This window comes from Nelumbo lutea, chromosome 2, assembly GCF_056320005.1.
Source record: "Nelumbo lutea isolate HS-2025 chromosome 2, American lotus-T2T, whole genome shotgun sequence".
Classification (NCBI taxonomy): Eukaryota; Viridiplantae; Streptophyta; class Magnoliopsida; order Proteales; family Nelumbonaceae; genus Nelumbo; species Nelumbo lutea.
The window spans coordinates 34826812-34842640 of NC_142685.1; the positions used below are offsets into that span (position 1 = coordinate 34826812).

Consider the following 15829-nt stretch of genomic DNA (forward strand, 5'->3'; position numbering starts at 1 on the left):
ATCATCCAAATGTTAACAAAAAATTAAGTCCCTAATGTATCGGTCATGTGAAGATTGATTGAAAGTTGAGAAGAATAGGTTGAATTGAGCTCACAAGGAAGGAAACGAGTTTTGCTTTCCTCCTATTGTTATATTTCCAAGGCAAAAAATCTAAAATTCAAAAAACAAAAAATTTCCATAATGCTGATTTGAGTTTTTCTTTTCTCATAAGTGCAAAATTCAATGGTGCTGCCCAGGTTCGAACTGGGGACCTTCAGTGTGTAAGACTGACGTGATAACCGACTACACCACAGCACCATCGACGTTTAATTACAGTACAGCAATATTTATATAGTAGTACATTATCGGCTTCCAACATTATGCGGCTATAGATGATGTTGGAAGCATCTTGCGAGTAGCAAATTTATTTTCACTTGATCATTGCTAAAATCAAAACTTCTCATCTACGAGGATATCGTTGTCTTAGAAAACATTATCAAATGCCGCCTAGGCATCCCTATTCTTATTAGTTTCTTACAGAATCGGGACATCTAACTTATGTAGTTAGTAACAGTCTAACCAGTTCGGATCTGCTCCTCCAAGGGCGCGCCTCACAACACGTATCAGCCATGCATCAGTAACATCTCCCCATGAATTAAAAATTTACAAATAAGAGATGTTTAAGGTGCACGGCTGATATATCCTGTGAGGAGCAGATCCTATCGTATTTACTAAGGCCAAGCCCGTTGGTCAATCAAATTTAAGGGGTTGCCATCTAAGTCCTAATCACGGGTATAGCGTAGGCCAGATTAGTCCAAACCTAACCCGGACCTGACATGTCTTCATATTTGCATACTGTTCAACTATGGATCTAATTAACTATGCATATTTATGAACAATTTTAAGTTTAATGGCAAAAAGTTGCACAAGTTTATGATTTTTTTGGTGTCTTTCATTGCAATGCAAATAAATTTGCATTGATGCAAAATCATGGCAGTCCAAATGATTTGAGTGTAAATTCCGATCTATTTTTGTTTTAAATTTTAGTTTATTTTGTTTGAATGTTGTATAAATGAAGCAAATTAAGACATGAAGAAGAATAAAGTAAAATCCAAAACAAAATTAAATAAGAAATTGCATTTTCTACATTTGCACTCCTATGCATTTGTACTAGTGCAAATAAATTTGTACTGCAACCAAATACAGCCTAAAGTACCACTTGTTCTTGTGCATATAGTGCCCTTCTGGAAGGGCTTTCATGCAATGGATTCTCATGTTGCAATGTAAATCTCCCATGGAAAGTCGTGAAACTATGTTTGGTGAAAAGCCTAGAAAACTGAAAATACATTCGGATGAACCAAAAAAAGGGACTTTTCTGTTAGAGATGTACTCGTATTGAATCAAATCAAACTTTGGCAGGCTTTGACTCAATTTGATTAAATATTTGATGAGTTCAAGTTCGACTCAATAGTTTAAAAAACCAAATCATCAATTTAACTCATTGACTTTGGGTTGGGTTGTCATCGAGTTGACCCGATTTCTTCACTTCCATGGTTTTTAAAGTCGGACTGGACCGGATGGTCAGACTGGAAAAACCAAGAACCAGTCAGGTGATCGGTTCCGTTTTTCACCAAAACTGGATTTTCTCCAAAAACCGTTGATTTTGATCAGCAAACCATTGACCCAGGCGATTAACCGTTCAAACGGTTTTGACCATTTTTTATTTTTTTTAATTTTTTTTCAGAACGAACTGACCATTCGATTTGAATGATTGGACTACTTGACTCGATAACCGGACCCCTGACCGGTTTACTCTCCAAGTCGGTTTTAAAAACAATGTTCACTTCTTTTTAACTAAATTATTCTTACTTCTTAACCCCATTGCAAGCTAGCATATTAAGCTAGGTCACCTAATATGCTACTTGTAAGTTGTAAGAACAAGCTAGCAAAAAGAAGTGAACAAATGGACTCAACCCCATTGTAACCTGAACTCAAAATTATTTGGTTAGGTTAAGGTTATGGTTGGAGTTCAACATTTGATTGGGCTAGAGTTGACTTGACTTGCACCCCTAGTACTAACTCAGAGTGAAAGGCATTTGAACAACAGAATATGTGGAAACCCATTACAGAATTACATTGTTCATTTAACTTGAGGTATAGTGATCATCAAATAGAGGTGTAAACAGAGCTCACCATATATAAAAGGGTAAATTGCTAAAACCTCCCCTAAAGTTTCTAGAGTTGCTGAAACCTTTTTTGAAATTTGGTAATGGCAATCACTTTCCCCTCTATTAAAATCCTCTAACAAAACTAAAATACCCATGTGGTTACTGACCAAAATATTTATTTCCAAATTTTCTCATCATATCAATTGCCACCCTAAACCCTTCCAATCTATTTTTTGAGACTGAGTTATTTTCCATCAATCGCTCAAAAATAAAGCTACAACTTTAAACTCTTTTTTTTTTTGTTCATAAAGTTTGTATTGTTTTTACTTTCAAAACCAGCCTCAATTGTAACTACGTTGGTATTTTGGACATTTTGTGCCTCTTTTTAAGGGTGTTGTATTTTTGGATTTTGAGAGGCGAGAAAGTTGGTCAATAGGATTTTGGTTCCCATTGACTAAGAAACCCATGCTCCTTTTCCAGATTTATGTGTGGACCAAGGAAACTTTAAGAAACCTAGGTAAGTGATACACATCTCCTAAGTGGGTAAATAACTTTCCCACCTGAGAGAAAGTTGCCAACACTTGAATGGGACAAAAATGCCCCTTTTAATAATGGATTTTTGTGGCTAAAATGGTCATTGCCTCATTTCTAGGGATATAAAAGAACATGCGAAAATGCATTTACCTGAGTAAGTAACTTACTGAAAAGCAAATGGGGCCTTAGAGGATTTTAACAAAGGGTGTCTACTTGCAACTATGTTTTCGATTCGGTCTTTTCGGTTTTTGGTTAAATCAGTTCAGTTAATTTGGTTTTTGACTAACTTGGTTTTTGGTTTCATTTTTAGAATTAGAAATTCGGTTAACCGAATTAACCAAACTTTCTATTATTATATGTAATATATAAGATATAATATGTAGCATATAGTATACAATATGTAACATATAATATATTATTTTTATATTTATATAATATAATAAAATTTGATTTCATAATATATTCTATGATATATAATATATATTATATGCTATAATATATAATAAAGTATATATTATTAAAATTCAGTTTTAACCAAAAATCGAACCAAAAATTCGGTTTCGGTTTTTAAAATTTTGATTTATTCGGTTCAGTTTTTAACCAAATGCTCACCCATACATGTGAGTGGCACAACAAAAGTGGGCCATGATGGCCAAGGATTAAAATATTGTATCAGGTTGATACACACCAACATTATATCGCATCTAGTTTCTTTCTATTAGAGAATTTTCCCAGAATTTTCAAACTCCACTACCTTTACACAAATCTTAAATGTGCTTTTAAACCACTATGACACCTTACTATTTTGTGATAATAAATGAAATATAGTAACGTTTAGTAACTTTTGTATTTACATGCAATTCAAACAAATATTATTTGTTTATATTAAAAAACTCCAATTAAAAATAAAAATAATAATATTAAAAATTGGTGTTTTATAAACTAATGGAATAAATGATCTATGAAATCCAAATTTATATCAAAAAATGATTTTTAATCTCAAGAAATTTATGGACAAAATATTAATAATAGAATAATTATTTTAGTACTTAAAATTTATAAATTTTCAATTAATAAGTATCTTAAAATTTTTATATATCTTTATAAATTATTAAATATTATTTTAATTTAAATTAAACAGCAATATATTTATTATTTGTAAAAATAAAAATATTGTTTACAAAATATTCAAAAATATAATATTAAATTAAACCTATCAAATCCACCACTCTACACTTATAACAAAAGATGATTTTTATTTCAAAAAAATATAAAAATAAAGTATTAATAATAGAATAATTATTTTAGTAATTACAAATTATGAATTTGCATATGCTATATATTTTAGAAATTTTAACTAATTTGATAACACATTTAGTGTTTATAAAAATAAAAATATTATTTACTAAACATTTTAAAATTTAATAGTTAGTTGAATTTTTTTGTTAATGTTAAAAAGTAAAATAGCAAAAATATAATTGATATAATAATTAAAATATAATGGTTGCAAATGCTTTGTGCCTTGGGCTTAAATAGAAAAAAAAATGTCTTGGACTTTTGACTAATGCATTATGATAAAATTGTATGATATTTATGCATCTCACTATATTTATTATAATATATTTCTTCATATATACCATTAAAATATATATTTTCTAAGCATTTATACACTAGGTGTGGCTCTTTTAACCTTAAATTTAGTGTTATTAATATATTTATCAGATTTGTATATATTTTCCTAGTGTATTCATATTTTTTATCCGTAACCATGTATTTACAAAGTGTATCCATATCCGAGTTGGCCAATAACTCACATTACACCTTTATCATGGAATTTAGAGAAAAAAAATAAGAGTTTCATTACAGGGGAGATTTACAAATTACAACTTCACAATCAAAATTATCATTCAGGGAAAAATGTTCTAATCAAACATCCAGATAAAATGAGAGATGGGAATACAGGATTCTTGCCATATTTATGTATAAATAAATGAGGACCATGGGGCACAAAGAGTTTGTAAACAACCCACAATATCCTCCTAATAAACATGAACACTTTGAGCTAGAGTACGCACTCTGTTAGAAGAATTTCAATTTTCCTTTGGCTACAGAAGATTTTGCCGCTTCCAACTGGCAGAGTGCTTTCTTTGTTCCAGACAACGCTGAACATGGTTCGGTGGCCGTGGCCCCTAGGGTGAGAGCAAAATAGAGATAAACTGTGCACAAGATAGCAAGGAGTGCAAGCACTGTAAGCAGGTAGCGATGGCGCTGGAGAAGAGTGCAGTTACCCGATTCTTCACGGGCCTGAAACTGCTTCTTTAATGGTGATGATGGTGAGAATGAGTTTTGGGATCTCCTATGTGGAGAAGATAAGCTGTCTAGAAGCATGGTTTAACCTGAGCCTTCTGCCTAGACACACCTCGAGTCCTGCACCAAGTCCCACATAAATAACAAAGTTTTAAGCTTGATATTATCAGATTTCAAAGGCAAAAGAACAACACTGGACCAGAAAACAAGGTGGGGTGAGCAGGGGCAGCAAAGTGCATATTGTTCTTCTTCCTTTTCTGTCCTGGACTTTAATAAAATTTCCATCACTCATCCTAAAAACAAGCTTTAATTTTTCAATTTCTTGAAATTTATCTTTAACACATTAAGGGGTTATGGAAGTGTCACCAGCAAGAGTAATTTAGAAACAAAGAATTGTCATCCCTGAACTTCCATTACTAAGGCTGTCAATGGACATGATATTGATCCAATCCGACCTGGTCCAATATGAGCCCATTACAGATTGACCAGGTCCAATCCAATCTGATAAGTACTTCGGACCATTAAGTTTGGACTGGTCCTGTTATGGGCCCGGGCGTAGGATATTGTTACGGGTCGGTCCACGGAGAGAACCTCTTGCTTTCCCTTGCGCCTTCCCTTGCGTGCAAACCATATTGTGGAAAATCGAATGGGTGATTTGTCCAAGAAACCACCCAAACTCTCCACACTCTTCTCTTTACTAGAAAACTGAATGCTTTATTCCCAAATCACGGCTCCTTAAATAGGAGATTACAAGAGGAGACTCCTTATTCCATTCGACTAAGCTAGGACAATCCAACTTTAAATCAAACTCCTACTTCTAACAAACTTCTAACAGAACTCAGTTCTTATTTCTAATAGATAAGTAAGAACAGAATTCCTACTTCTAACAGACTTCTGATAGAACTCATTTCCTATCTCTAATAGATAAGTAAGAACAAAACTAAATAAGTAAGAACAGAACTGGAATAAATAAACCATTGGCGAGCTGGCAAGAAGAGATGACGTGGCAAGATAAGCTGTTGTGTAGGCCCCCCTCACTGCTGCTGCCGGCGGTGGTAATTCTTCCCACGAATGCATCCACAACAGGTCCAAAGTCAAATTCAATATATCTTATTGAAGCATCCACACCTGTCAAATTCATTTCAGATTGGGTCCAACCAACCCAAACCTGGTCCATTGACATCCCTAACCCAGTCTAATACAAATCCATTACAGATGAACCAGGTCGAATCTAATCTAATAAATACTTTGGACTATTAAGTCTTGACTGGTCCAATTCAACATGCTTATTGAACTGTCTAACCCATTCAAAGTGATTTTGATTGGACGGGTCCAACCCAAACCTGATCCATTAACACGTCTACCTAATAAGAAGGGTAGCATTTTATCTTACACTCTATCTCCCAAAAATAGTTTCATGTCTTTATAAAATACAGTCGAGGAATGAATATATACAGCAATAAGTATTATCCTAGAGTCTCACAAAGATAAGAAACTGATCTTCAACTGACAAGGTAAAGGATTTCGCAGCGAGCACAGACAATTCTTCTATGAGCAGACCAAGGTTGTCTTTATTTAACTGTAAGAAATGGCGAATAATTCCCTCCTTCTCTGCACAAACCTCCCTTTCATCATTTGTGTCCTGAGTATCCTAATTGCAAACAACTCCTAAGATGAAAATAAAATGAAGCTGTGTTTGTTTTGTTGGGGCATGGGGCATACTCCCTACTCAAGATAAAAAAAAAAAAAAGCAGATCAGGGAAATTGTGTTTGTTGAACTAGAGGGGAGGAGATAAGGAAAAAGGATAAACTAGGAAAATTTAAGCGACTCTGGATGGGCACAGTGCACGGTGCACATGAGGTCTAGTGGCCATACCGCAGGGAGAGCAGAGACTTGCATTACTGCAAGATTGATCCTGCACCTCTGCTTTGGGAGTGATGCCAAGTGTCTACCACATAGGAGAGACTTGAGTGCTTTTCACACCAATCCCACAGTACATTGCAGCTGCACATTGGAAGCATTTCCAATGTTGTCATTCATGGGAGAAGTTCATAATGCATGGCTGCAATGATCTGTGGGGTTGGTGCAGGGAGAGATCTCTATGGGGCCAATCTGAACTCTAGAGGAGATAAGATTGGCTGCATGCAATAGCTGTTCAACATGCTTTGAAACCAATAATGATGCTACACAACAGTCATAAAATACACAGGGCCTACAACCATCCAACTTCTCTCACTGTGGGCCCCATGTGTTTTATCATTGACTTGAGGCATTATCATTGATTCCACAACCCGCTACACAATGTAATGTGTTCAGCTAATGAAAGTCTACGGTTAGTATTGAGAAAATACAAAGATGAGCAGCCGGTGATTAACCTGTCCATAAATTAAACCCTATTTGTTCGACCAACTTAAAAGAGACCCATCTGCCCTAGGCCCATCCCTGTGCATCCAAATTTTACAGGGTTCATGCAAGGAAGCAGATCGATCCAAAACTGATAGGATTTCAAAATAGTGAACTAAGGCCAGATAAAAAAAAAAAAGGAGTGTGCATTGAATACACAAGACCAAGAAGACAACTCATAGATGAAGTGAAAAGCTCAATGGAGAAACTATTTTAACTGTTCAAAGACGTATAAGCTGTGAATCTCATCAAAAGCCACCCGATGAAAAGAAATCACATCTTAATATTTACTCTAAATTGAAGATTATTCTGCAGGAATCCCACCAATATGTTATTCCAATACACTAAAGTGCCCTCAAATTTCAAGAAAAAGCCCTGCCACAGTGACTAAGAAGTTGAAGGCTTATGCCAGTGCTTAATATAAAGAATTTTATTTCTCTTTGCATAATTGATGACCAATAGTGTCATTAAAAGTTAAAATTCCAACACAGAAATTATGTTAGAATTGAAAAGATACTAATAAATAATTTCAACAGCTGAAATTGTACATGGAAGATGTATCAGGCTAAGGGTCTAACCCTTCACTTGAGAAAAATTACACATTATCAATTAGAGACTGGTTTGCTGCAATTATGGCACTCAATTAACATGAATTTTCAGATAAGGAAACTTAAGCTCTCTTCATGCACTAGTCCTGAGCATTTAATTGAAGAAAAGAATAGGCAGCGTTGTATACATGACTTCTGTTGTCTATGCATCAGCACGTTGGAACAGCACTCTTGTAACCTAGCACATCAATGTGTATTTTCATACACATCCTTCTACCACCTCATTGTTATAGAAACAGATATATTCTCTTGGCATCTACTTTCAAGTTTATCTCTTCTTTTGTGTGAACATTATCCTCAAAACCATTTAAATTGCAAACAAGAATGCCATATAGATTGTTCCAAGGACAAAGTAAGATAAAGAAGGTAGTTTTCTGTTTTTCCATGTGGCTACACAATAGGGAGTAGCCCATCCCCCTCCCCTTAACTAGGGGTGGCCACAAGCTGAGCTTCTCATTAGCTATTCGAGTTCGGCTTGATTCAATTTAAACCGAGCTTAAGCCCAACATATTGACTCTTTTCGCTAATTGAGCCAAGCTCGAGCCCAGTGAAGCTCGACTCATGAGCCTAATCGAGCCTAGTATAATAAATAATATTTTTTTATATAAAATAATATATTTCATATATAATATTTTTATTTTTTTATGTATAATAGTAAATAATTTTTATAATTCTTGTTTTTTTGTATGTAAAATAAAAAAAATATTTTTATATGTAGAATTTTTATTTTGTAGAAAAAGCTTGGCTTGTAGTCAAGTTCAAGCCAAGCTGAGCTCAAACTTGCGAGATTTTGAACCAAGCTGATCTCAAGCTCAAGTCTCTAGCCTGAATTGAACTCGAGCCTAACACTATTGCTGTGAGCCGAGCTCGAATAGCCAAGTATTTGGCTTGGCTCGGCTTGAATCCATCCCTACCCTTAACCCCCATCCCTGGTGGTAGCAGGCTTTGATCCCAGCTCTTTGGCTACAAGTCAAAGATCCTACCAACTAAACCACCATCTATTGGTAACAAGGAGGTATTCATTGATGGTATCACCATCAAGTAGCATATTGGGTAAAAACAGTTGACGCAAGGAGTTCACAAAAGGCAACATTATCGGGAGATGGGGTGTAATAGTGACATCTTCAACACTAAGGTCTTCCATTCAATAGAATTGAGCCCCACCAACTCTTCAAGAATCAAGCTAAACTTTGATGGAAGCTATCAAGTGGTAATCCAAGACCTCCTGGAATTGCCATGTGTTTGTGGGGTGGGGTGTTAGAGATTGTGATGGAAGAGTTTTGGTTTTATACTAGTGGCCAATAAGTGAGAGTGAGTCTTTGAGGGCAGAAATTTTAGCCCTTCAACAAGGTTTAATGCTAGCAAAGCAACTGGGATTAGAAGAGAGATTGGAGCTAGTTTCAAATGGATTGGGAGAGAAGATTAGAAAATGGTTTGGTAGATACCAAGCACAACTTTGGATCATATATAGGGGTGGCCACGAGCCGAACTACTCATGAGTTGTTCGAGCTCGACTCATGAAAAGCTTGGCTCAGCTTGGTCTAAACCAAGCTTTGAGCCAAACTCGAGCCTAATATATAGGCTCGTTTGTTAATCGAGCCGAGTTTGGTCTTAATAAAGCTCGGCTCATGAGGCTTGCAAGCCTAATCGAGTGTGTACATAGGGTGTCACCTTGGCTCGGCACCGCAGCCACTGAGGGAGACCTCGGCTTAGCACCTCGACAACTGAGGGAGACCTCAGCTTGACACCTCGTCAACTAAGGGTGACCTTAGCTCGACACCTCACCTGCTAGGGAAGCCTTAACTCGGCACTTCAACAGTTGAGGGAGACCTTGGCTTGGCACCTTGGCAACTGAGGGAGACTTCAACTCGGCACCTCGATTGCTTGGGAGACGTCAGCTTGGCACTTCAGCAGTTGAGGGAGACCTACAATCAAAGGTAGCCGAGCACGAACTTTCGAGCTTTTATCTTAAATCGAACTCAAACTCGAGCTCGAGCCTGATATTTTATGAGCGAGTTGAGCTCGAATAGCCAGATATTTGGTTAGGCTCGGCTCGAAACCACCCCTAATCATGTATAGGTTATTTATTTATTTTTTCTCTTTACCTTTTTTGGGTGTTATGAGGAAAAATTAACATTAGCTTCCATACACACATCCAAAGCATTCATTATGTTTATCAACTTCTCCCTAATCCATACAATCATAATAGGATTATCATTTTCAAATTGATATAACGTCATATAGAATACGAAGTTGTTAGCTTCATATGGAATAGGATGTTGTCAAATTGTATTTATATACCTATCTATCTACCTATTAGTAGTCCCTCTTCACCTTCCTAGACCCCTCTAAGATTCAGGAATTCAATTGTCATTAATTGAAATTTTTATTAATTATCTCTTAATTTAGCTTAGTATTAATTCAATACTCTATTTACTACATGAGAAGTTTTATTTAATATAAAAACTAAACACAAATATTAATATTAACATTAGATGTAATATTAAAATAAATATGCCAATTAATTTGGCTAGCTCATCCCAAGTCCTAACCAAAATATTATATATTATTATTTAATCTATTCAACTTTAATTTTATATTAATCTAATTCTTTATGAAAGAATTCATCAATATGTCTATAAAAAGTATAAACTATTGAAGTAATCAATATTTTTTAAATTCTAATACAACATACACTAAAACAAGTAATTCAATAAAATGATTAACATAGCATTAATCTATATTGCATATAAAAAAGGATTGGGCCCTTGTCAGCAATTCAACCATCTTGGTGTGCCATTAGTTCAATTGTCTGATCCCATGGCATCATAAACCATAATAATAAAACTATAAGAACAGATAAACATGCAAAAAGTACAAAAGAAAAACCAAAATATTGGCAATGTCTTTAGGGTTGTAATCAAGTAAGAATCAGAGTCAGTTACAACCGCATTTGAATCCAATCTGATTATTAAAACGCCATATTCGAATCTGATCCAAAATCCAATATATCGGACTTGGATCAGATTCAAATTTAATCTAAATATTCTTTATTGTGCTTGAAATAAAGAAAATGTTAAAAGTTTTAAATTAAATATGCTTTATTTTATTATTAATGACGGAAATTAGTAAAAACAAAAACAAAAAAGGGCTTTAATGTCTAACCTATAACCCATTGACCAGGTGAAAATGTTCAATGGTTCAACCAAATGGATAACTAAGTTACTGACTGAGGGATTAATACCTCTATAAGTGCTTTCTCTGTCATCAATGGAAGGGGAAAATACATGATTATTCATGTCTTATGAAAATCTTTGAAACATAATAAGACACCATCAATTTCATTTTACAAAGCCCGTGCTCCTCATGGTCCCAACTAGTAATATCTTATTTCTTCTCCTGTAATTAACTTTTAACAATTACCTAGTCCATTATTGTGGGACAGATAATTAGTCATCTTATGATAATCCAATAGGCAATTACTAACGTACTGCAAAAGCTTCAACCAATCAGATACCCAAGTGAACTTGAATGCATACCAGTTGATTGGCTACCACCTACCAGTTTTTCAATTTACTAAGGTTGCATTTGGCATTCCTTATTTTAAGGACTAAAAATGGCCCTATGAATACTGAGATTTTAACTGCAAAAAGGAGAATGCCAAATGCAGCTTAAACCTTTTTGCTGCCATTGCGGGACTCTAATTCATTCATGCAAATCTTTGAACTTCATTACACAGTTGATGGAATACCGAATACCCAAACAAAACATCAAAATATGGCCTAGAAAGCTGCATTTTGATGATGTTTATGTATATGTCAGTATGCAGTGACAACATAGGTTACTTCTCAGATCAAACCTTCTATCCCAAAAGTTCAAACATTAAAAGTCAACTTCTTTCTTGATCACGAAAAGCAAGGTCATCTTCATAAGAAATAATTTTAACCTTTTTCTTAAATTCACCACAGTTTTTCAAAATGTCTAAAACTTACCATGTCACTATGTTTTTATTTTTCAAAATTCACCTTCCAATAGTGCACTGTTAATGCTTCTTAACAAAGGTATCCATGTCAGCATAAATAACAATTTTCATGACCAAATTACCCTTGAATGGCAAGTTAGAGGAAAATTGGTCTTTTTCAATTTTCAAATTTCTTGTTTTCTTTTTTTCATTTTTAGTGTTTCGTTATAATTTCCAATGTTTTTTTAATTTCTATTTTTTTACATTTTCTATTTTCTACAATCTATAAATTTTCCTGTATTTTTTGTCATTTATTTGTAATTTCTGTGTTTTTCTATATATTTTTTTTTGTGTTTTTTCTACAGTTTTTATTTTTTGATTTTGTTTTCAATTTCTATAGTTTCTATAATCTGAAAATAATTTTTTTATTTTGTTTACAATTAATATAATTTTTTTATATTTTTTTTGTAATTTCTATATTTTTATGTATTTTATATTTGAAAATATTTTTTGAACTTCTTTCTTTTTTTCATGTCTAAATATTAAAATGGTAATATATTAACACCTCTTAATTTATTTTGTATCTATTTTATATTTTTCTATGAATGTTAAAATGATAATATATTAACACACGTTAGTCTGTTTAACGTTAAATTAGTGACATGGTGAATTTTAGACATTTTGAAAAGTTGTGGTGAGTTTAAAAGAAATGCTGAAAATTCATGGTGAGTTTTAGACAATTTCCCCCAAAAAATTATCTAATTGATTACCTAAAAGTGGTAACAGATTAGGTCGGTATCATGTATTTCCAGCACCATAATTTTTTCATAAAATCATAAAATTGAAAAGGGTTCGACTATGATAACAGAACAAAAGAATTTATAACTCAAATGGGTCAACGAGTCTCCATCATTGCAAACATTCAAAGTTTGTATCCACAGTCATCGATTGAAGATAGCATCCATTTAGAAAAAGAAATTCAACATTAGACACCATATAACGAAATCTCATCAGACCAAAAGGAAAAGAAAGGGATACACTTGATAGGTCAGACCTGCAGTAAAACATCAATGAAACAGCAAAAAAGAAACAAAATTGAAAAAAAAAAAAAAAAAAACTTACAGAGGAAGAAAATGAGGAGACGAAGGTGAATGAAGAGGTCGTCGCACTCGCACCGAAGACAGGGGAAGAAAGAGAGACTAGTTGGTTTCTGCGTCTCTTCTCTTCTTCCACTCTGACCGTCTCCGTGTGTCTCGGCCTGATGGATGGTCCGGATGGAGATCCGGGCTCGGACCGCTCGGCTCGTCCACAAACCACGTCTGAATGCGTGCTTAGCATGAGAAAATCCGAAAAAAAAGGGGGAGAGAGAGATTATAGGTTGTGTGTAGGATCACAACCGATTTCTCCTGTTCCCAATACACGGTTAGGATGTGGGGATGTGCTGTGGGGCGCGCCTTATGAGACGCCGATCGGCCGATGTGAACTCTTTCCTGCGCTTGATTTTGGTTCGTTTAAAGGTCAATGCCACGTTTTCATTGTACACGTAGGACAATGTATCAGTATGATGTGGCCTTTTATGAATGTGTCTTTATCCTTATTCACCTCTATACGTCTCCTTCGATTGGAGGAGAGGCACTTGTCTCGCTACACGAATCGTCGAGCACGTCACAAACAAAATAATTGGGGTAAATTAGAGACTGCGCCCTAGGACTTTCTTTTGTTACAAAGGCCGATCCTTAACTTTGAGATTTCAACATTTTGCCCCTCTCTGGGCTGTCAACGGGTCGGGTTACTCGGGTATGGGTCAAAATAGAGTGGTAGATTGTCAGTATTATTAATCGGGACGAAATCACATACCCAAAATCGTTTCAGTTAATGGTTGGAACCCGATTATACTAAAAATTATGTTTATTTATTTAAATAATAATTTAAATTTTAAAATTTGATAATATAATCCTAATAAAAATGATAGCAAAATACTAAAATATTTATATATTTATAAATTAAACATTTTCAACTAATATTATCTGTACTATATAAATCAGATTTATCATTTCAAACATAAAATATGATAAAATTTATAAGAAATTTGGGAAAACCTTATAAGCTTAATGAAATAATCGGTTTACAACTTTTAGTATTTTCTATATTTTTTATTTTTTTCTTGCATCTTTTTTCTTTGTTTTGCAATTTTCTGTCTTTTCTGTATTATGTATTTTTGTTTTTCCTCTTCTTTTTTGTTTTGTTGTATTTCTTGTATATGTATGCAAAATTTGTCTCATAAAATGATGACATAAGGCAACTTGGGGTTTTAGAAGTATTTACACACACGCATGACAATCACGTGAGACTCTTTTTGTTAATTGGGGGGAGGGGAGTATTGGAATATGAAAGTTTAGAGTGGCATACAAAGGTGGCAGTCTGTAATTTATCCAAATAATATTAATAAAAATATATAATCTCCTTAAAATTTTAATTTAAAGAAATAACAATACATCACTCCTAATCAAACAAAAAAGAAAAAGAAAAACTCAATCTGAATTTGTCATGGGAATTGTGGATCCAAACAAAACAAATAGGTTAATATATACTATATATACTACTATTAAAAGTGTGAATGAGAGTGTGAAATATTTCTTTGACTAAAATATCTCAATTTTTTATTTGGTTGCTCTCTAATTGTAAGGACAAAAATTTAATTTGAACAACCACCTTTCTCCTCATTCAAATCCCTCATTTAGTCTTATATTTAAGGAATTAACTCTTGTTGGCATTCAATGAGTTTTATTCTTAACTAGAATGCCCCTATTTGTGAATTTGGTCCATCTTTAATTGTGAGGGCACAAAATGTAATTTGAACATTTCTTCTCATTTAATTTCCTCTCATTAAGTCTTATATTTAGAATATTAACTCTCATTCTTTCATTGAATCCTATATTAATTAACCATATTAAAGAAAAAAAAGTGTGACAAAGAATAATTATTTTTATTAATGATAAAAATAAAATACAATTTTAAAACTAACAGAAAAAATGAAGTTGTTTTCATATTTGGTGGCGATTGGAAAATCAACAATTCAATTTTTTTTCGGGTCAGATGTGTAAATCCTTGATGTTATAATTAAATAATTATAAAATTAAAAAAAGATGAAAACACATAGAAGTGTAAAACATACAACAAAAAAATTGTAGAAAATCTTTGGGCACCTCTTTAATATCGTATATTCATCATGCTAAACAAAAATAAGTATCATAAATAAAAATAATTTTTTTGGGCACACAAATATAAAAAATATTGTAGAAAATTTATGAAGCATATTTACTAACACAATCATCACCATCATCATCATCAAGTACCACATGTAAAGCATGTGCACACTTATTAATAAGAAAAAAAAAAACAATCAAAACACATAGGTGCAGTTGCCCTCAATGCTTAGTATAGGGTGATCATTAATTAATAAATACAATTAAATTGGCATTAGGTGTCTTACTATTCTATTTACCTTGGAAAATGAAGTAAAATTAGGTATGGCAAGTTCCCTTATAAAATTGGGGCCTGTATCATCCTAAATAGAACAGGTTTTCCCCAATATTAAATAGGGGTAGGGCGAAGATGGGAAACCTACTTTTGCTCTGAATCGGGAATAGGGAAGGGATAGGATTTTCATATAATTCCCTAAGCCCACCTTGAACCTGGTGGTAAATTATGAAACTTAATATTGATTTCTAAAATACTCTTGAATTTCCCCCAATTTCCTAAAATCCTAGGATCCCATAATCCCATTTTCAAAATATCTCCAAATTCCCAGTCCTATTTTTAAAATAGCTTTGAAATTTGTTGTATTTTAAAGTGGTTGCTCAGGGTG

At 33.7% G+C, this 15829-nt stretch overlaps 1 long non-coding RNA gene and 1 other non-coding gene across 2 annotated transcripts; both read right to left on the reverse strand.

Moving 5' to 3' along the window:
- Positions 1-223: 223 nt before the first annotated feature.
- Positions 224-297, reverse strand: TRNAV-UAC (transfer RNA valine (anticodon UAC)). The gene has a single exon. It is a non-coding gene; the product is annotated as a tRNA-Val (tRNA).
- A 4218-nt stretch (positions 298-4515) lies between these two features.
- On the reverse strand, positions 4516-13220 carry LOC148869794 (uncharacterized). Its single transcript, XR_016107559.1, has 2 exons — positions 13084-13220; positions 4516-5108 (listed from the first exon to the last, which is right to left on the reverse strand). It is a non-coding gene; the product is annotated as an uncharacterized LOC148869794 (long non-coding RNA).
- Positions 13221-15829: the final 2609 nt, after the last annotated feature.